General features: G+C 37.4%; 1 long non-coding RNA gene across 1 annotated transcript; it reads left to right on the plus strand.

Annotated features, from left to right (window-relative positions):
* The first annotated feature begins 21564 nt into the window (after positions 1-21564).
* LOC124459742 lies at positions 21565-24008 on the plus strand. The gene is made up of 4 exons (XR_006953771.1): positions 21565-22136; positions 22214-22671; positions 23250-23595; positions 23653-24008. It is a non-coding gene; the product is annotated as an uncharacterized LOC124459742 (long non-coding RNA).

Consider the following 24008-nt stretch of genomic DNA (forward strand, 5'->3'; position numbering starts at 1 on the left):
TTGCGTGCCGAGCAATTTAAATAAATACATTTCAGTTGCTACTGGCAAAAATATCGGTGCACATTCATCGAAGAAGTCGGCAAGGCAAACAAACAAAAGGGCCACGCAAAAATGATGATGATGGGGATGTGCAGCTGACTGCCAGTTTTGCAAGAAGAAGCCAGTTACAGGAATGGGGCCTGCTGCAACATTTCTATGCGCGCAATTATTGTGTTGCACACTTGCCGTGCCATTTACTATAACGGAATGCAATGAGATACCGTTGCACATTGCGTATACGTAACGTTATAATGTTGATTCGCATGCTCAGTCAAGCATGTGTGGACACATACACACATACAGAGACACGTCTATAGACGCATGCATGTTCAATATGGTTTCCTTTTTGGCTCGGTTCAAGCGAGGTTTGGCAGTCATTGAATTCAAAATTGAATGAAACTGATGCTATTTTTCGATTTATTTTTATTTTTGGTTACCGAATTCAATTGGTTTGACTGAAAATTATATATTTGTTGTGCCAAATAGTTCACTCTCCCTGCCTCTCGCTCTCTCTTTCTCTCTCTCTGTTTCACATGCCAGAAGAAACTAATTATGCGCATTAATGATATCAAAATGTGTGAATAAACATTTGAATTATGGCTTAGTACACCCCCAACTAATTGTACGTGCAAAATGTAGAAGGGCGTGGTGGAATGAGGGTTGAAATTCATTTTAGTAATTCATTAAAATTCATAGCTCAATATTCCAAGCACACATGGACAAATTTCAAAACTAATAATAACATAAGCTACATAATTAGGTGCTTGGTCCCTAAACTGAGTAGCTGCTGCATTGGACCCCAATCTATATACACATACATATGTATGTACATATATACACATAGGTATGTGTAACTGCTTGTGTCCATAAGTAGGTTTCTCTGTGTGTCTCACTGTATGTGTGTGTAATTTATTTTACTAATTTACCACATTTCACACCTCTTCAAGTTGATTGCTCACGCAATGAAACTATGCAAAATGAACATGAACCAAAATCTACCGCAAGGATGCCCATCAACACCTCAGTACACTCAAGGGAGAGCTGCTGCCGTCCCATTAATGGACATCGAAATAATCAAAAACTAAATTTGCCAAGTCCTTGGGGTGGCTGGGTTCAAGTGACCAAATCTTCTGCTCGTTGCCTCTGCTCCTTCTTCTTTTTTGCCTTCACTCAAGGCTGATTTGAGTTTTATGTAAGAGGAAACTTCGACATTCATGAATTCATTCATAAATTATGGCTCCCCATGCAGTCATAAAGTGACCAAGAAGCCACCAAATATCGCACGATTGCATATGGGCCACTGGACCAACAAGGCTAAAAGAAGGCACAAATGGGGCGTGTCTTGAGTTTCAGCTTACGCAAGCAACTTGGCAACTTGCAAAATGCAGAATAAAGAAAATATTTTTTATTGATTTTGATAAAAAATAAGCCAAATTTGCTAAAGTTAATGCAATATTTATAGGGTGTTTGTGGTCATCTAAGTGATATATAAGCTTCTTTTTATGGTATGGCTTCCACTATCGAACAAAAAATTTCCAAAGTATTGTATTTATGTATGTGCAGAAAATTTGACATCTTGATGTTTCAAATGTTTGGTCCATCAGCTATTGAGAGGGTTGTTCAACAGTTTTAACCATCTCTTGCAATGCCTATGAAAAAATGGGAATAACCGAGTCTGGTTGATCAATTGCAACTGTTACACAATTTCAATTGTGTCATAAGCTCGACATCCCAAACAATTCCCTATAGACCATGGCCCTTCGCATCGGTGTTCTCCCCCTTCAATTCGAACTTTTACCATGAGATGTCCTGACAAATGAATTGGTTAACGAACAGACAAATCGCTAGATAGCCGTGGGCGTGACCTGAAATAGGAGTCTGATATTGTCATTGACATGGTTGATAGGAGAGCCAAAGCAGGCAGAGGTATAGGCATTGGTAAGGGATGCACCCAACCGGTGGCTAGACTGCAGTTGAATATTGCGTTTTGCATATTGGCAGGCAGCATTTGTACCAGAGATGTGATGTCTAATAAGCAGCCTAAGCAGCAGACTGGTCAACCTATCGAAAGCAAATTGGTAACTGGAACGACAAAAGCCACCAGGAATTGCACGTGCTATTCAGTTCAGTTATTCCCTCTGACTGTAGCTGCATAGGTGTGGGATTGGGTGTGTATGTGTGGGTGTTGGGCGTGGAATCATGCTGGCTTGCTACGCAATTTTTGAGCTAGCAAAAACAAAAGTTTGTGTTCAGAACATTTTGAATGCATTTTGATTGCGGGGACTGTGGTATAAAAGTGACTGCATAACTAAGAAAATTAAGCCAACAACTTGTAGATAAATGATCTGAACAAATTTTATTCCCACACATACATATTTAGGTCTGGAAACAAGCAACGAAGAGTCAAATTGTCTCTAATATATATCTAGACAAGGAGTTTATTTCACATTTTATTTGTAGTATAGATTTTGCATATTGTTGCCACTGTAGTCACAGTTTACGGTATGTTGCCTGCCTGCCGCTCATGTGCTTTGTGTTGTTTTAACTCCTGGGGCAATAACAGCAAAAAATCATTGCATAAATTACGACACTCGTTGCAACAAATATGCAAAAGTTGCAGCAGTTGTGTTTGTTGTCCAATTGCCGTGTGGCAACTGTTCCGCAGTACCATTTTCCCCCAGCTCTGTCACTTTCTCTTTAAGGCGAAAAAGCTCTAGTAGTAGTTTTCTACAGCCAATTAAAGTCAGTCGGTTTCTGTCTATCTATTGATGTTTGAAACTAAAATCGAATTCGAAAACCACATTGTCTCTCCCCTGGCATTTGCTCATTTATTGTCATTTCTAATTTATTTTATTTGACATTCATTGTCCATTTAGAATTTATATACTGCAACAACAACACACAAATTATACACTCATACCGCCAATACCATTATTGCCCATTCTATTCCACTATGTCAGAGGAGAAGCAACCACCCAAACCACCATTAGCAAATAGCAACAACAACTTCCTGTTGTCGGTTGTTGTGGTTTATTGGCTAACTGTTGTAAAATTGATAAAGTTGACTTTGAACATAATCAAAAGTAATAAATATTGTAGCTGCTGTGCTTGAGTGCAATCTGAACAGCATGGCGTCACATGTTTTTGCTAACCCACCCCCGACTCTAATGCTCTAATGTCACCCGCCCATTACACCATACACTTTCTCTTAATCTCGTACTTTTCCCTATGTCTCTCTCTAAGAAATATCTTTGATTTGATTTGGCCATCAACCTTTTGTCTTCACCTAGTACGTGCGAAATGTAGTACGAATTGTCTGTGTTAAATTTGCCATTTCCTCGACGATTTCTCAAAGGTAAGCAAGACAATTTGCTTTATATTTTAGTAGAGAAATATTATAAGAAAGATATAATAAAAGACCAATTTATAAATCGATTTAAATTAAACTTGTCAATTTAAATTCCAAAATAAAAAAATTATTATTTGCTTATATCATTTGTTCACTTATATCAGATGCTCTAAATTTGCCATCAGACGCTAACAAACTTTCATCAATTCCCAGTATTTTTTGTTGGTTTTGTTTGGGAATTTATTCCGGCATTTTGTTTAGACAAACTATTTTCTTAACATATATACACACACACACACAACGACTGAAGAGAGAACGATAGAGAGAGAGAGCAAAGACAATTGGCAAATGTGTGCCAAGTTCTTCTCATGCTACATTCCCATCAGTTGACTCCAACTTTGTCAATTCTCCTTCTGCTCCTTTTGCGCCCCTGCTACGCCTGCCAATGTTGATTGTTCCTGTGTGTGTCTCGTTCATGTTTGCTTGATTTGCAGCACTCGTATCACGGAAAATATCAAATTTCAATAAATCAAATTCAATTTGGACACACTCACACATACATATATTGATAGATACATATATACATATACATATATACTTATATATATATATATGCACACACACAGGACATTGGTATCCTGTAAGTCTGTCTGTATTTGTATGTGTATGTGTGTGTGTGTGTGTGATAGTAATATGTCTTTGTTTCAGTCGTTGCTAAAATATTTGCACAGTCTTGTTGTCTGTTCTGGCTTTGGTCCTTGCTCTCTGCCTTTGGCTCTTGTTCACTATTTGGCCAGCTTATTCGTATGAGTATATGTATGTCTTTGTTGTGCGTGTGTGTGTGTGTCTGTTTGAGCATTTGTAATTGTATTTGTGTATCTGATTGTCATCAGTTTAATACACGCACACACACACACTCACGCTCATACATTGAATCAGGCATTTGGTCACAATTTTTGGGACTTCTTCGTTGTCATCCAGCTCAAGGGCATAATTTATTTGTGGCTGAATTTTATTGTTTATTTTGTTCGATATCAGAAGTGGATGTATATGTGTGTGTATATATCTACATATATATATATTACATAATGCAAGTACGCAAACAGCTTGCCAAATTATGTATGACCAGAAAAAGGAAAATTAACTTTGCCTGGCCCCTTTTGCATTATGACAATTATTATCGTTATTGCTATTATGATAACTACACATTTACCCCAAAAATGTTATTGTTAAGAAATTCTCAAGAAAATTGAAATTAATTTCTTATGATACTCATAATTGTTATGACAAAAGCCAAATTGTGACGGTTTCGATGTGGAAAGCTCTTTACATATTCTTTTTCCTTCTGTCAGCAGTTGATAAATTCAATTTTCTCTCATATGTTTGATTCCCATGCCGCTTTTATTTTCTTTCCATTTAAATGCGAACAAAATTAGCTAACGATTTGTGGGAGTGTATATACATATGTGCGGTTTCTGATTCTGTCTGTCTGCCCGTGTGTGTGTATGTTTAGTTGTGGGTTAAGCGCACGGTCGCTTGTTCGGGCATGCATATAAAAGTCGGCGTTCAAATTAAATGTAGCATACTTTTATGGGCTAGAGGCAAATTGCAATTTGAAATTTTTTCCTGTTTTTGTGGGGCAACAGTTTGATGAGATTTGCCAAATTGAGGTTGATTTTTTTGTACAAAAGTATAAGCAAGAAAACCTGAACAAACAGAAAGCTTTAAGTAACATTGATTTGGAATATGAAACGAAATTCACTTTGCATTTCTAAGCAAATAATTTTCCAAGTTTGATATAGATTCCACATATTAGATATTGAATTTTTTTTAGCAATCAGCATTCCCCAAGTAAAACATTTTGCAGCTTGCTCATAGTTTCGAATTACTTTTTTATCTATTTTAGCTAACCCAAAATGTAGCAGAATGTGGCTCTAGGAGGGGTAAATTTTAACTTGGGAAGGCTTAAGATTTATGTACATCTATATACCAAATGCAGTATTATATCAATAAATAATATAAAATTTGTACCATATTTGAATAGCGAATGTTGCGGGAACAATTTTTCAACCTAACCTAATTCATCCCGCAAATATTTCAACCCTAGATGCGCCTCTGGTATACATACATAAACTTATGAAAAAGCTAAAGCAAATCCATTCAGGCATAGGCATTTCCGTTTCAAAACTAAATACATTTCCGCTGCGTCATATTTATTTATTGATGCTGCGCAAACGGCATCGAAGACTAGTTGACCTTTTTTTTCCCCACCCCCATTTTCCCTTTTTCTTTTTCATTATAATGGGAAAGTACGACTAGTAAAATGACATTCGTCGTCGTTGTCCTCGTCTAGGTTGTCGTTGTCGTTGTCACTTGATGTATAATTTTTCATGCTCTTTACTTGTCGCCGTATAGTTGTTGCACATTTATAACCAGCTGGCAAACTCCCTTCAAGGTTCCGTGTACCAGCAGAAAAAGGTACAGGTTAAAATGATTGCATTTAGGAGCTGGAGCGAAAGCTGAGCTACTACTGCTGCTACAGCAACGACCAGAAGGAGATGCCAAGACAACAGCAACTGCCATGCCGTGACTATTTTAGTTAAATTAATGACGCTCTATTTGCCGTGCAAGTGCCGCCAGCCGACTCGACTCGACTCGACTCGAGTCTGTGATAAGTGCTGCCAACATGAGTTACGACGCGCTAGGAAAATTACAGAGGGGGTCAAGGAATATTGCAGGTGCTTTATAACCTGCTGTCGGCATATGTTATACATATAGCAGACCACTTATATATTTACCTACATATATGTATCTATGAGGCCAATCACATGTGCTCTGCACACACTATTCATTTAATTTTGCAAACTAATTATAGAGCAGAAACTGTTCAATTCTTTTTCCTGTGTCACAGATCAGATATACACAACATTTAAGCATAAAAGTTACATTTGACAACTTTGTACATTTGAGATTAACTTGGTTTACTATCTGAATAGGCAAGCTTTATTAAGATTAATTATGAATTCAAATTCAGAAATTTAACTATTATATTAATTTTTTCTTTTTTTTTTCAAATGAAGAAAAATCTTTTGGGAATCAAATTGGTTTGCAGAAATCCAATTTGCACTATTTTCACAAAAGTAAAACGAGCGGTTTGATTTGTATTTTCTCATGTATGTGTATCTGGGTAAGTTTCCCGTTTCTGGACTTGCCCATGCTTATGCCAATGCAAATAAAACATGTAGAATTCAAATGTATAAGAGCGATGGCAAGTTGCTGCTCAACTTGGCATAAAATTGCAAAAACAAATTTGATTATTGAAATTGAAAATCTAAGAAAGTTTTCTCAGCTACACTAACAGAAGAGAGAGACAGAGAGAAAAAACATCAAAATAAAAGCAAGTGAAAGTTTACAAAGAGAAATTCTATTAAATTTCATCAGAAATTTATAAGCTAAAATTGATTTTAAACAAAATACTTGGCGAAAAAGTATGATAAATTTAAGAAAATTGGCGCAAAATTGACACAAGCAGAAGAAGAATTTGAGTTTTTGGGCATTTGGGCAATTTGTTTAGGGAGTGGTGCGGGAAATTTGGATAGTCAAAGGAAGCATGAGTGAACTGCCTTTTCATGCTTAGAGAATTTCAATTATTTTATTAGCCACATGAGCGGACTAAGGTTTAGGGTTTTCTTTTGAGCTTTTAAAAGGGATAACTTTGCCAAAATGCTTCCCGTCTCCATTGGGCGTACAGGTAGCCAAAGTGTGGCACTGACACTCATTGTTGCCTAGAGGCGATTATTATGAAATATGTTGCATACTTGCAGGCCATTCGTCCTATCTGTGTCTGTGTGTGTGTGTTTGTCCCCAACATAAATCTTTCATATATATAAAAGCATATTTACTAATAACCCAATATCCTTTTTGCTGTCCTACCAAAAAAAAGGACTAGCTAAGTCGAATTTGTGGCACAAAAAGGAAGAAAAGGCATGGCAAGGACTATCGATGTTAGTTTTGTATTTAGTTGAGTGCTTTCATATTTTGTTGCTGCTATAGTTGTTGTTATTGTTGTTGCTGTTTTTGTTGGACCATGGCCTGGGGTAGACAATCTGCCCTTGCCTGTGCATATTTTTAATTAAAGCACAAAAGGCAAAAAAGGACAAAACAAAGGCCGTCCCACTATAAGGAATCCTTTTTTGGCATGAGCTTGGCAAATGAATGAAATATTTATTAACAGCCAGCCGACATTCTTGGCAGTTTTTGTGTGTGAAAAAAGTAGCTATCCGATAAAGAGAGAAAAAGAGAAAACAACGCGAATGTGGAAAAAACGACAAACAAAACCATAAATGAATTCAATTACATTAAGTTTTACTCTCCTGCTGACCTCTGACTATCCTTTCTGCCTCTCTCTCACTCTGTCAGATTTTCCCTGTTCAAGAGAATGGGTATCAAAAATCGACCCACAACCATGTACAACGTTGAGCAATAAAATCAACAACAACAACAGTAACAATCCAACAAAAAGAAGTAAAAAGAGATCGAAATAAAGCGCAGAATAAACAAAGAGACGAAAATATTCAACGTACGCGAACCGCAGCAATTTAAACAATGTCCAATTCAGTCCATGGTTCACTTGCTTGTCGGATGGATATTCGATGGCTTGGGGAGTGTGGTGTGGCCATAATGGTGGAAAGGGCTGTGGCATCATCCTGAATAGCAAAGAAGAAAATGGTTGAAAACCCCTCAAGGCCATAATGAAATAGTGATGAATATCGCTGCGGTAGCGGTTTGGTTTAATAGTAAATCTTGAGGTGCTTTATATTGAACCAGTAACAAAATCAGGGCTGGAATTAAGGCATGAATTACTAACAGTCTCTAAAAAGTGTCTTTGAACGCCTAAGTTTTGTATGTGAGTAGAAGAACACTCAATAAGAAAAACAAAAATGCAAACAAACCTTACGGAATTTAATTAGAGCACAGTTTATCTATAAAAGATCCAGATAGGCATCTTTTAGTATATATGTGTATAAAAATCAATAATTTACCTTATAACAAAATGTTTAATAGTTTTATAGTTTAAACAAACTATTTCAAACTTTCACGACGTTTTTTTTAACTCATAGTCCACTCCTGAACAAACCAATAATATGAGAAAAAAACAAATGAAAATAAAAAGGAATACGTATGTTTGTAGCTTGTTGTTAAAGTTAAACATGCATATGTGAAAATAAAATAAAAGTAAAGTTAAAGAGACTTTGCCATACTTAATAGTAAATCATTCGTTGTATGGGTTAAAACGTTTTAACCATTTCAATTTTATTCATACTAAAGTATCTATTTGCGCAAATATTTTGGGTTGCGGTTAAGCTTTGTAATATGCGCCAAAAATGTTGGTCTAAAGGGTTGTTAAAGAATGGCAATCCTTCAATACTCGCTCCTTGTGCTTTCTCTCCTTTTGGCCTGCTATCACTCAGCATTGTCAGCCAATTCAAAAATGCAATTGAATTGCGCAATGTGCTGCTTGCGTTTGAAACAAGAACGGCCAATTTATAACGAATGTTTGTGTCGCCAGTGGGTAGAGGGGGGGGAATCCAATTGCTATGGCCGTTTGGCTATTAGCCGGATTGAAACAACGACCCAACGACCGTTTGACTGTCAATTGCGCAACGGTCTCATATGACACGAGCCAACAATGCACATACAAAATAAGACCGAGTGAGAGAGAGAGAGAGACAGAGAGTTGTTCCTAGATGTCAGACCGCAGGCAATGGTTTAGAATCACACGCAATGACCGAACTAAACGGTCCGTACTTTGCCTCATTTTCATGGCCAATGCAACCGGAATGTTGCCAAAAAAAAAAAACTAGAAAATACAATTGCAGATCCTAAATAGCGATAAATGTGGCAATGAGATGAACATGGGACAGGGTCATGTGTGTATAATTGGTCTGTCAGGCAGTTTAAAATGTAAGATAACAAGATAAGATATGACACTAGTTTGTTTAGGGCAAAGATTGAACTCAAACCATATTCCATATTCAAACCACATGACTGACAGCGAGTTATGAGGGCTATAAAACAGTTTAAACATGTCTAGTTTCCGTATTTTCCCTTAAGAACTAGGCGCATTAAAAGCTATGGCTAGATATAGAAACTAAGATTTTGCCTCGAGGTACACTAATATCCTGTGTTCCAGTACCACTTGCTTTTCTCGTTAAGTCTGATGTGAGGTGCCTGCAATAACTATTTATCCTTGGCCTAGACCTCTCTTAGAAGCCTAGTTCCAGGACCAAGTAACATCGACTAGTGCATGCCACTTAGGAAATGAGCCATAAAGTGGCGTTGCGCTTGGCTAAAGTGTCCCTGTCCCAGTCCCAGTCTTAGTCTCAGTACTAGTGTCTACGAGTAAAATTGGCTGCACTTCTGGCCAGAAAGAGAAGGAGAAGAAGTCTGAAGGGCGAAGTATGCACTCAATTTTTGTGAGGGCGAGTGGGTGTCCTCCTGGCTCTTGCATGCATAAGCAGCCATTTAGTGTTGTTATCCTTATTATATGTAAACACACACGCATACACACTCACACACACACACTAACGGAGACCGAGGAGTGGCAGTCCTGGTACTTGTCCTAGGCCTAAGTACCAAGCTATCTGCGCTTTTACCAACAACAACAAACAACCACAAAAGCAACGACAGCAGCAATGAGCTAAAGCTGTACCTGAAAGACAATTTCCATTTTTGTACTGCAGCTCATAAACCTTCAACTTCAGCTTTCGGCAAGGACATTTATTTAAGTGTGTATGTGTATGTGTGCATCTATATCGTTGTCTCCTTGATATTTTTATGTGAATTTATGTTTTTGATTAGTGCAACCTCTTGACTTATGCATGCATTTTGAGACTCAGTCCCCTGCCTAGTCTTTCGTTTGCCATGAAGTTAATAAATTTAATTTAAGTTCTAGAAATGAATTTCACCTGAAATAAACCTAGTTTGCCATGAATTTTGCTCAATGCGTGCAGTTTGCCTTGTTGAATATATGTGGAAATTTAATTGAAGAACATCCTCAACGTCCTGTGACAGGACTCCCCAGTGAATGTCCTCGTGCTCGTACTCTCTGGCTTTTGTTTATGGGCTCATAAACCAAGCAAGCGTCGCCTACTTTGGCCTTAACTACAATTCTCAATCCCCAAGCCTCCCCTCACTCAACACGCACTGATTTCACACTCCACATAAGAAGCCCCCAACTCCCCCCATCCCTATCGCCTTTTCGAGAGTCCCCTTCGCTACATACTCCCACCGATATGCATATATTGTATCGCCCATGCGGGCTGTCACATTTACATATGGCCTGGACTTATGTTGGCTCTTTTTGGTTTCATTTCTTTTCTGTATACCTACATGCTTCCCATGTATGTGTTGGCCTTGCCTTTGCATTTCTCCTGTTTGCATTCCACATTTTGAGTTTTGTGCAATGAAAAATGAAATTTATGCAATTTACCTAAATATGTGTATGCAAAAGAACTACACAAATACAGCCTATAAACTATTTAAATAGTTCGCCTGCAAAATTTATATAAATCTAGCACACAAATAATATCAAATATTTATGACTTAAGCTACATAAACTAAATTGACCAAACTACATGGACGATAAAAAAGAAAATAACAATTAGAAACGATATGTTGAATAATTCAAGTTGTCAAATGGTGGAAAAAGTTCAACAAAAATGAACTTGAAAGCAAAACAAATGAATCGAAGTTTGAAATCTATTAAAGCATTTAAATATAAAGAAAACAACAAACTATTCAGAGAAATTGACGTTTAGTGAGATGATAAAGAGGTATTTAACAAACCACAACTGATTTCGTTTTAAGCTCATATTGATTGTGAAATATTTTTGTACTTGATTAAATTCTTGTCTAATTATCCAAGCGGAATTGTGAAAATCTGAAATATAAGTCAAGTTGACTGATTAAATTTTTCTTTTATATAACATAATCGGTTAATATGTGTTGGCAACAGTTCAATCGCAACAAGAAACATTTCAATTTATCTTATATCCTAAAAAATATATGACAGGTTATTTCCCTCAAGTTTGAAATCCTTGAATTTTCTTTTCAATTTAAAATTTATTTATACAACGTGAAAGCACTGCGAAATCTAATTGTGTTGCCTTTGCACATCAAGGACAATAAATAGTTTATTTAAGGATTGTTCTTTTCCTGACGAATGAGGCAACAAGAAATGAAGGCAGTTCTTGTGCTGTGTTCTTGTGTCTTTGTCTCCCATCTCTGTTACTCTTCACACAACACGCGTTGAAATGAAGAAATGAAATTTTCATTGTTTTTGCGCCCCAAGTGTTTGAAAAAGTGTCGCATTTTGATTGCGTTTTTCCTTACATTAAACAGCGTCTGGGCGGGCGCGTTTTGCTGTCCATGCTTGGGTGGCTAGGTAACATTACCACACTCTTGGCCCCCTCCCACATCACCCATCCATTCGTGCCCCCCTTTAGGTTTTTCCCAACCCAAACCCTCTGTCAACCGTGTCAGCTTTCCACTTGACTCTTTTTGCTTTGAAGTACTTGCTGCTGCTGTTCCTTCTCTGCACTTACACCTCGTATTTTAGGTCCTCATCCACATCCTCCACATCCTTGTTGTTATGGTCCTGGTTGGACACGCCCACTGTCACGGTTTGCCAGCTGTGGAGCCATATCCGGGGCCAGAACATCAGCAGCAGCAGCAAACGCGTAGAGCAATCATCTTTAATTCATGAGTCCAAAGTTTCCATTTTTTTGGTTTAATTTTTCGTGGCATGCATTTTCTTCACAGTATTTATTTTTCTTTATTTCTTTCTTTTTTTTTTTGTATTTGGCAACCGCCAGCTAAATACAGCATGTAGGATATATTTAGTCGTCCTTAACAAAACCTTCATTAACTTCTTTCTATGTCAGATTGACAAAGAGAGTTACGTAAAAACTTATTTAAATCTAAAAAATCATGTTCTTCAATTTTCGAAAGTAGCAATTATCCATTATCATTTAGTTACTGCACAAATTAAATGGAATTCCGAAATAATTTCACTGGGAATAGTCTAAAAAATATATTATGGACAAATTGAATAATGTTAATCTATCGGACGTGATGTAACGAATGGTGTTATCCTTATTCTACAAGACATACATAGTTTTGGAATATTACAAATTTGAATTGCAGCCACTTTTCAACTGTCAAGTCAATTTCTCACTCAATAATTTAATCACTTCTTCAATTCAAGTTGCGCAATGAATTAGTTGGCCGTCAGCCGTAAACAAGCTAGCAGCAAATTCATTGAAAGCCCTGCCGAAGAAACCCATTTACCTGATGTTCCTGCCGCAACTGCCTTCCGTCGCACCCGTTACATCATCCAAGTTCTGTATCTTGCCTTTGGGCATGACTGCCGGTGAACTGACAATGAGTTTGCATTGTTAACGGGGCTAGAGCAGCAGTAGCGACCGTTATATAGCAAGGTGTTCAAGCGGCATTGCAGACTCACAGCTTACCTCTGGTCCTTGAACGCTTCAACTCCTTGTTGCTGCTGCTGCTGCTGCCACCAACCGCCTGAGTTTGCCTTTGGCTGCGGCAAACGAGTTGTAAATATTTATTTATACGCGCTCGCGGTCTACGTACTGAATGGCCAGCCAGCTAGTGAGAAAGGATGAACGAGATGACGAGAAGCATCGAACGAGGTTGGGTGGAGAGGGACGCATCCATCTTGCCCGGAATTTTGATTTACATTTCTTGCCTCTGCTTCTCCCTCTTTTTTCCTTTTCGCATCGCATAAGAGCCGCTTTCGCCTGCATTTTATTTGGCTTTCGTTGTTGTAGAGTTTGGTGGGCTTTGGGCTTGGCCAACATCCCATCGAGGTTGACGATTTCTGAAATTCGTTTTTCCGTCAGCCGCCTAAAATCCCTTGACTTTTTTTTCATTCCTCAAAACATAATCTAAGAAGGCAAAACAAGCTTAAAATCCAGTGGCCAAAAGTTTTCCTACAATTTAAAAGATTTCTTACTGATGCTATTTAAAAACAAATAAATTATTTAACCTATTCTTTTTATAAAATTCCATTGATCTCCTATTAAGTTTTGGTTAAGAATGACAAAGATAAATTTAACTGTGTTTTTTTCAAAAATCTATAAATATTTAAGTCATCTATGTAGTTGATTCCCTTAGTTTGTATCAGCAACCGCAGTTTGAGTTCACTTTATTTTTTCCCTCCACTTGGTTTTTCTACTGCTTCTCTGACACGTCATTCAAATGCAGTTTTACAGTTCGGTGAGTGAAAACTTAAGCGGTTTTATGCCACTCCCATTCGCCATTCACCCACTTTTCGCCCTTTTCATACAGATTTTCACTCAGCAGGTGACTGCCTGGATGGGCATTTTTGTGTTGTGACAGCAAATTTTGTATTTTTTTCTTCACCATCATGCAGTTGCAGTTGTATTTTTGGTCAGTTTGTCAGCACATAAATGCAGTTCTAAGCTAGTTTCACCCAGTTCAACAATTTTTCCACCATTTTTTCAGCCTTTCTTTTTACAATATGCAAACGTGGCTTCACTCTCATTGTTTCGCCACACCCGGTTGAATTTCGCGTTCATATTTTTTTTTCTTTATTTTGAATTTTTAGGTTTTTTATTTTTTTGGTTTGCAGTAACAATTTGCCACAGGATTTGAATGGAATATCTACAATAGCATCGAAAGATTAATTCAATTTTTTGTCCATCAAAAAGCAGTTAAATATTGTATGCAAATTTACTTGATAAGCTTCATTCGGTCTAGTTTATTTCGGTTTTATTGCAGGTTTTATACTTCAAAAATGTTAACATAATCGAAATGTGGTGTATTTTAATTTTTAACTTTATAAGAATTGATTTCTTGTTACAGAAAACGATTTTGATTGGGTGGATAAGGAAAATAAAATCCCATCTTATCTAACATATTTTATATATCAACTTTAGTTAATGACATTCTTAAGATTGAAGGATATTGTTCTAAAGGTAAGGACGATTGCTGAGAGATCACGTCAAAGCAGTAAAGGAGAAATCAAATCCGACCTGACTTTCATTGACTTTTAGTTTTTCTAAAACTTTGTTAATACATCATTTAATATTTATAGTCTTTAAATTTAAGCAGATTCCATACTCCGTAAGGTGTAAGTTTATATCCCATAAAACAAATTAAAATATTTAAGCGTGTTACATATTCAATTTTGATACTTAAAGGGAATTTTCAGAATGAAAAGCAACTTTATAAGATTGACAACGTTGGCCTAAATCATAGACTCAATTATGAAGTTGAGCCAAATACATTCCAATAATTTTTATTTCAGCTAAGCAATAAACATTTTTCAGCTAGGTATTCAAATTAAGGCATAATTTTGATTGATTATATTTTGGTTGGGCATATTTTCTTTTCTAATAATAAAATACTTTGGACAATTTGCTTGTTTCTAATTTACAACTTGGTGACAGTTTCTATGTTGCTTTTGGGTGTTGCCATTTTGTCCTCTACTTGGCTATAAATCCATATTCAGCGAAATTTTCACCAGCTGCCGCATTCACCCACAGGAAAAAAAAAGAAGGGAAAACACAACAATAACAAAAATGAGGGAGATATAATGGAAAAAACAGAAAGCATAAAGTTGCATATATATATACATTCAGTGGGAAAAACAGCCGTTTTTGTTGTCAGCCGGAAGTCGGAAACCATTTAATTTGCTCATGTGCAACTGCGTCGCGTCCTGGGCCCTGGAATGGCGTTCCTTTGCCGTTCGGCATTCAGCGTCCTGCGGCTGTTACTGGCGCAGCTGACATGTTTCTTTTTGTTTTCCTTTTTTGTCGTTTCGGTATACAAATTTTTGTTGTTTGGCAAATTTTTACCCAGAACATTTAATTCGGGCAAACGAGTTAAGAGTAAAGTTGTGTTAAGTTTTTTTCTTGCTGCAAAACAAAAACAAAAGCGCAAAGTGCACACGCATACACCGAAAAACATACACACACACAAAGAGAGAAAGAGAGACGAAGTGAGAGGCAACATTTATTTATTTTGCTGCTGCCGCTTTCAGGAGCCCCCAAGGACTCGAGCGGCTCCTTTGCGTCTGTCAGTCTTTTTGCATACAAAGTCTTGAGAGCAGAATTTTAATTTGCAATTAAATGCAACCCACAAGCAGCTTTGCATCAAAATGCCAAACCCGTTGGGCGGCAATGGGTGCGGCATAGGGCAGGTGTGTGTGTGTGTGTGTGTGTTACTGCAGTAGCAGCTAAAAGTGAAACATTTCGTTTAGTCTCACAGCAGAGAAGAAGAAGTAGAAAAAGAAGGGAAGGAGGATAAAGGGCTTCCTCCTGCCATTTGAAGGAACCCTTAGAAGGCTGCAGCTTAAGTATTTTCAACGAATGCGAATGTTTGAATTAAAACTTTGTAATTTCCCTTGTTTCATTTCATTTCGTTTACTTGAAATTCATTTCTATCCACTGCCTTAGTCTTCTTTTTCTGCATCCATCCTTCCATCTGCTTCAGCAGCAGCAGAAACAACAACAACAACTACAACAGAAAGTGCACAGTACAAACACATAAAATGGCTACCAAAACTCATCCATCTCTTGTCTTGTTTCTGTTTCTTCTCTGCATTTGGTCTTCTTTCTGGTCGCCTGGGACAACCGCCAAATACATTTGGGTTGCACTTTTGCTCTTTTCGCTCTATTCGCATTCCCTTTTCCGCCATGAAAACTTGCCATGGCAGTCAAAGTGCAATTGCTGCCATTGTTACTCACTGAGTTCAGTTGAGTTGAGTTAAGTTTGCAATTTAATTTGTTTATACTACGTTTTGGCCTTTTGCCTTTAGTTATAATTGAACTAAACCCAGAAATGAAAACGCCCAAAAGTTCCATAAAAATAAGCAAAAACCATGAACAGATATAAATGTTGAAAGAAAAAATGCTTCCAACTAATTACAATACAATAGACGTTTTTATATGCATTAAATAAATATATCATTCCATTTACAAAGGCTTAATCCTCTATTTATGCACATTAATTCGCATTTTACTAACTTAAACTTATTTGCATTAAGCCCACTTAAAGGGGGCTTACATTCTCATCTAACACCCACTTCATAAATTGAATACATTGAAGAGGCAGCTTAACTCAATTGCAATGTCTCCTTACTTGTTTAATTAACTTACTTGTTGGCCTACAAAAAAAAAAAACAAATATTAATCAAACTGATCTAAAGACAATGCAGGTCGAGTTCAAAATATTCGGAACAATGGCTATCAAAGGAACATCAGATGGGTGGCATTGAGGAGGCATTTTCTAACATTAATTTTCATTAGTTAGACAGCACCATACACATTCATTCACACATTCAATCGATAATATGCACAAATGGGATGTCTATCAAACAAAATATGTCAGGGCGAAGGCATTGAAATGTTCCAAGACCATAGCCTGTGGGCTTAATAAATGTCCAACTGAATTATAAATGAATATGAATGAATGAATGATCAAATACTAACCATGGCCAGGGGCCATTGTAACCTCAATTGAGTGTATATACACACTTACACACATACATACACACTTAGTATACATATTTGCAAAAGGACCGAGTCAGAAAATTACCCAGAAAAATCCCCCAGGCATCTCCGTCTCCACTTATTGTGTATTCCAGGAATTAAATGTAAAGCAATGCAAATGAAATGAATGAATTTGCCCTAGCTAGAAATGTTATTTAATTGAAATGGACACTTACACTTGGCATGAAAATATCTAGTTGCAGTTGGTCCAATGGGAAATGGAAAATGGCAAACGGTAAACTTCAAGAGTTGCAGGAATGGGTAAGGGTTTCTCAAAATCAGTATTTGAATACAATTGGCTTTTGAGTCTCTGTCTCCCTCTCTCCCTCTCTCTCTCTCCCTAAATGTGCAAGCAAAACTAAATTTAGTTACACAATTCTTGCCTTGATTAAGGTTCGGGTTGCCCACAAGAGCTAACTCATTTAGAGTCAACAAAAACAATCTAAATATCATACTTAATCAAATTTTTATTTTTTCGACTTACCAAGTCATGAATACTTTTACATAAAATATCAATAATTATCGCAATTAACTTCCTAAAGAAACATTTTAATTTTCATGAAATTATTATTAAGTTTATATGCGACGGAAGTTCACAGCACATCCTAATCAAAAATGTAATTAGTATTTTAACAAGATTATTAATAATGGAATAAATTATTTAATAGCAAGTGTATGATTTTTCTTTGTACTTATTCTGCTGCTCTCATGAGACTGCACTTTGGGCTTAATGCATTAAATTTCAAAGTTAAGCAGACTAAAATAAAACGGTAATGCTATATAATTGCAAAAGTTAATAGATGCATGACTTTCTTTGGGAATCGAAACATTTTCGATTCTACTTTTAATGGAAAACGTGTAGATCTCATATAAAAATGTAATTTTTAATATTCCTATTCCCATAATGAATATAAGCATTTCTAGTTGTTGTTTAATTTTGTGAATTATTTTGGTACTTACAGTTAGTGTACACTAGTTTAGCGCTCACTGTCTCAGCTGAGACGCTTGACTTGTCAGCGGGGTATACACACCACAGGGGCAGGGCGTTGCTACTGTTACTGTGCGTGCGACATGTGCACAACATTTTGACATTAGCGCCAAAGTTAACATGAAACTAGAAGGGAGCCCCATAGCCGCATTCAACTCAACCCAATTTCTTATTACCAACAAAGACCTCTACTTTGCCTGTCATTTGGTCAGAGAGACAGACACAAACTATTATGTGAAGCTATGTGTGTGTGTTTAAGTTTTATGTCTACATTTGCTGTCGAGTCTAAGCCTGGGCCAAGGCTCTGGGCCGCTTTAGTGCAAAACTAAGTAAATTTTAGTGCAAATGAGCAGCCTGAAGGGCTCTTAACTAAGCATTTACAGTAGGGTCTGAGTCTCAGGCAGTGGCATAATCATAATTAAATAACTTTTGTCATTGTGCCAAATAAGCTTCATATGCAGGGCATGAGCTATATGTGTGGACACATCATTTTGGCAAATTTACGTACATCCAGGTCCCCAAGACCCACAAAAATGCTTTCATTAGGCATTCCAATGCCAAAACAAAAAAAATACCAAAACAACTGAAGTAAAAATAAAAAAAAGAGAAAAGAATAGAAATACAAAAACTAAGCGCAAATGTGCCAAAATAATCCGCTTAAATAAAATGCCAACCGAAATTCACATACTAGAAGACCAAAATGGCTCTGGGTTGCATCCTTTGGTAGTCAGTCCTTGTGCCACATTCCTCAGTTTTGTGTTTGTGTTGTGCTATATATTTGGTTTGGTTAGGTTCTGCTGTGCTACGGTTTGGTTTGGTTTGTTAGTCCAAAAAGCCACGAAAATGATAAAACAATAATAATAGTCAGGAACTATTTAGAGCTCGACTGCATTAATACCTTTTAGATTGCTCTTAGTAAAATCATTCAAGCGATAAAATAGATGTCTAGATACCTTACTGTCTGTACCTGTAAAAAAACTTAATTTTTACCTGTAAAAAAACTTAATTTGTCTATTTCTTAGCTTAATTAATTATCATATACTTTACGATAAATCTGCATTTGGAATACTATAACAACTGCTCTTGAAAATTAGCAGCATATATGTATGCGTATGTGTGTGCGAGGTATCTAAGGTATCTCGTTGTGGCTTTCTCGCACCACCTGAGCCCTTTGCCATTCCTCCAGATGAACCCATACGCCTAGTTTGTTGGGGATTCATTGTCTTAGGAGCCCTTTAATTAAACGGATAAAAATGGCAAAAGCTCAAATTGTTTCGTATGTCAACGACAAGCGACAAAGATGGTAAACTAAAATAAGATGAATATATAGACTAAAATCGTTTGTAACTCAAATGATACAACAAAAGAAACTTTAAGTCTATTAAAATGGAATTTTGTTGAGCGAATTGAAATCATCCAACATATATTTACATTATGGTCTATAAGAACCTACTTATACAACCATATTGATTATTGTGTAGACGTGCGAAATTTCATGGGCCAATGAGCTCTTGTTTGTTGGCCACTTGCTGTGAGAAGCCTGCTCCATCCAAGAGCTCTATGGGCGGCAATAATGATGATGTACAAAAAAAATGTGTATTTTGCCACACTCGCCCACATTTTGATTATTTATGATGTTCACACATCATGTGTAAAAGACAAACTGGAGCACAAACACTCAGCACTAATTGAGGCCGAAACAACAGCAAAAAACGAAAAAAAAATTAGGAAACAAAAAAGCAAAGAAATACGAGAGAAAAAGGATAACAGGTGTCTCACTAGCGATCAAAAAACCTTGATTGCTTGCCGTATTCAGTGAACAAAATAATTAGCCAAAAGGCAACATTTTTAATGAGCATGGGGCTTTAATTTATTTTTTTTTTGTTAACTGTGATTAGCCTAAAAGACAGTTGCTGATTAACATAAGTGGGGACTAAAAGAACTTTCTTCTTGGCTTTGAGTAACCCTTTAATAAATATTATAAAGGAAAAACTTTAAATGAGAAATATCAATCATACGCCACATTGTGCACTCAATTTTCTTCAACATTCATTATGCACAATTTTCACAAAATTTTGAATCGCCAAATGACGGAATAACCGACTGGTGAATCTTGTAACATCTTTCTCTGTCTTCACCTCTTTCTTGTCCAGTGATTAACCTCATGATTGAATATAATGCCTTTTGAAGATGCAACGCAGACAGCCGACTAAGTGCCGACAAGTCAAAATGAAGAACGGAACTGCAGCAAATCCAGAAGCAAGAGTGAAAATTGCGAGTTGTCTTCAAGATGGACAATAATTTATGAGAACTATCAAATACCCTTTTATTATAAATTATACAAATTCTAGTACTGTGTACAAAGTGTAAATATATATTGTTTTGTTTTGGGCTGCATCACAAAGTGTAAATGCCATGGAAGCCAAAAAAAAGAAAAAAAAAATGCAAGACAAACTTGGCCAAGCTAGTGGCTGGCTGCTGCCTTTTACTTTGTTTATGGAAATAACGATGATGATGTTAGGAACGAGCACGATGACGATGATGATGCTGTTGGCCAGAGTCAGGACAAGAACATTAAATTTTTTACTTAAACAGCAGCAAAAGACGGCGCATTGTTGTTGTTGTTGCTACTGATGTTGTGGGCGCAGCAAAGCAACGGAAAAGCAAAAATGGCTGGCAAAACAGACAAGGGAATTGGTGTAAATATGGCAAGTGGCTGGGGTAAAAGAAATAGGATATGGAAAAGAGAACCAAAGGCAAGGGCAAAGCAAAAAGAGAGCCAAGAAGGAGTTGTTGCTGCCAGACAGAGAAGGGCATACTTTCAGACATAGACATACATAGCTGTGGTTTGCGGTTCTACTGTCTGCCCTGCTGCCTCTGCCAACGTTAGATATTTTCATTTAGTTTCCTGTTTACCTCCCTTCAGACGAGTCGAGTGGAAGTATCAAAGTTAGTGAAGTAGCACAAACTAAGCGAAAGATGCCCGGGGAAAGGGCGAAAGCACATAGGGGCTGATGCCACTCAAATGCTTAACTATGCAAAATAAGTTGCATTTAAGATGCTCCATTATGCATGTTTATTTATGTCGATGATACTTCCACTGGGCACAACATTAGCGGCCCAGGTAGAGATACTTCCTCTAGGCGAATTGCCAAGCTTATTACTTGCCAAGTTAAATGAAGCACTAGCATCACATACATATGCTTGGCAGATCAAAGAAATTTAGCTTTAAATAAAATTTTCCTACATGACAACCTAAACATTTTTTACTCTTTTAAATAAAGCCGAAGCCCAATAATATTGAAAATAAACTAAAATGCCAATTGACAAACTATTCAACCTTACGAACTAATGTCAAATGAATGGCATTTAAATTATTTTTGTAAACAAAAAGAGATAAAAACATATTATAATTGTATCCATTGTAGAATCAGGTAGCAAGAAGGTTAGGTAAGCCCCAAATTCAATTATTCATACACTATGTATGGACATATTTAATGACAAAAGTAGCTGGAAAACTATTAATATTGGAATTTTTTTGGCAACTGACACACAACATTTTCTAAAGTTGTAAATTTGTCCTTTTTTCCGAAAATACTTTTCCTCTTTATGGATGCAAAACTTTTATAGTTAAATATTTGATGAAGTTGTGTGGTTGTAAATCATTTTATAACGAAAATCAAAATGAGAATTTGTTGCATTTGACAGCTTTTGCCAGGCAAATAATCTCCTGAAATCGTTTCTGTGAGAAGTCATAAAATGACAGGTTTATTTAGAAACTCAAGTTACACGCAAAGCAATTCAACAGATAAATAAACGGATAGAGAAAAAGAGGAAGACAGAGAGAGAGATCATCTTGAAAACTGTGCCAACTTGGTGAACTCAGAGCGGATAGTTGTCGTTTTAAGCCTTATGAGCACTTTGTCAGTGAGTGTTTTATGGCTATCCATTAGCATTGACCCGACCGCCATGCGCCCTGTAGTTGGCGCTTAAGAAGAACCGGAGCTGATTGACGATTCGCATTACCGGACCATTGCCGCCTGGTCTGGGCGGCGTGGTAAGGTGTGGCAGCTCCGCCTGCATGTAGAGCTCTCATCCTGTGTCAGGTGTATCCTCACCGCAGTTGTGCAGTTAATCATTGTGGACGAGAGCGAGAGTGAGTAAACAATGGTCGGACCATGTTGAGGACGCCATGCTCATGCCGCAAATTCCAATTACATCTCCTACTAACAGATCTCCACCTCTTTCGGCTTGGTCACCACAAATGTGAATGCGATACAAGAGCCACCAGCCAACCAGGAAGCAATAGAGCGAGCGAGATGGATACAAAGAGGAGTACACAAGTTTTCAACTTGCCCAGACACTGGCCGCCGCATACATCATCCTTTCCATTTGCACGGCCATCGATTTTCGGTTAACGCCCCTCCACACGGACCTCCAGTAGGACTTTAATGCGAGATATTGGTATTTAAGGCAACACGATATTGATATCCAGTCCCTGGTTAAGCGGTCACTGCGGTTTAGGTCGCAACAGCAACGGATAAGGCCAAGGAGGTGAAGGGGCATAAATACATTTTAATGACCTCTGGCCTCGACGCGCTTGTTAATAAACTGATTATCGCGCAAGATAAAGTATTGGAGAAAGGACAAATTAAAATTACCTTTTAATCCCGAAGTATCGTGGACTGGAGGTATGTGTTGAGGAATTGAAGTGGTTTCTATCCAGTTCTTTGGCATTTCAAAAATTATAAATATTTCAAAGAAAATAACTGAAAATGAGCCAAGCGGTGACCAGTCGAAACGGCCGCACAAATGCTGCTGGCATTTCATTGAGACAACTGTGGAAATACTCACAAAAGAGCCATTAGCAGCGAATTGGTGGACACACAAACACACACACGCATACACATACACATCAGACCAAAACATGTGAGCTCAAATGGCATCGTCGTCCCCTTGCCTTCTACTCTTTCATCTTCGCCATCTTCAGCTCTGTGCCAGATAGTCAGCATTTTTCAATGGCCACAGCCGGCGGCCTTTATTAGTTTGGGGCGTGGCACACCACACTCACACACACACAATAAGTCTTACGTACATATACCAGCACACAAATATGTATTTATGAGTAAGCTGACTTTTGGCCATGTTTATACACGAGCTTGTGTCATTTGCTTTGCAGCCATTAGCACGTACTTTTCGCTCTACGCCGCTTCACCACATTCTTACCCCCGCCCTGTTCTATATGCTCATTTTTTTTTTTTTGCGTTAGGATAGAAAAAGCCGCCGGCTGTTGACGGAATTGCCTTCATTGTTGTTTCGTTTTGGTCCTGAAGCTGAAATGGAAAAGAAAAACGCCAACTAAGAAGGAAAAGAAGATTCAGTGGAAAACATAGGAAAAAAAAACTAAGTAGTTCATTTTGAGATGGCTGCCTTTTGTTATAAATTTTAAGTATGTATATGGCTAAGTAAAAAAGCAAAGCAGCAAATTGTCGCCAAAACAAAAGACTAAATATGCTGCCAGCAGCGGAAAATGCCTAAAATGAAAAGGCGACGACAGCATAAGGATGAAGGTGTGGGAAGCAGAAGATGTAAAGAAGAATGCTGTGTGAATATGGGTAAGAGTATAGGGGCCCAACTGAAGCTGAACACTCTCTACGTCTTGACACAAATAGGTTTCCGCCCTAAATCCCAAATATCCCCGGAAGCCGATTAAGTGTTGCCCGTAAGCGCGCGCAACAGCATGAAAGACGAGAAGCATCTGCGGGAGATGGCGAGGAAGGCTGCAAATTGAGCCCGTCCTGCATTGAGAAGGAACAGCATCCTTAACTCCATTTACCATCTCTTCCCCCTGCCTAAAATAATGGCAATACATGCTGTTTTGGCAGTTATTGGTGGCGAATGACAAGGGATTGGGGCGCTATAGTGAGAGATTCAAGAGTTTTGAGTAAAGCTTCAACAAACCATAATTTCTGTTAAGTGAAAAGTGATAAAAATATTTTAAAATAGATTTTGAATTAAAATGCTTCTT

This window comes from Drosophila willistoni, chromosome 3R (assembly GCF_018902025.1).
Source record: "Drosophila willistoni isolate 14030-0811.24 chromosome 3R, UCI_dwil_1.1, whole genome shotgun sequence".
NCBI classification, from domain to species: Eukaryota; Metazoa; Arthropoda; class Insecta; order Diptera; family Drosophilidae; genus Drosophila; species Drosophila willistoni.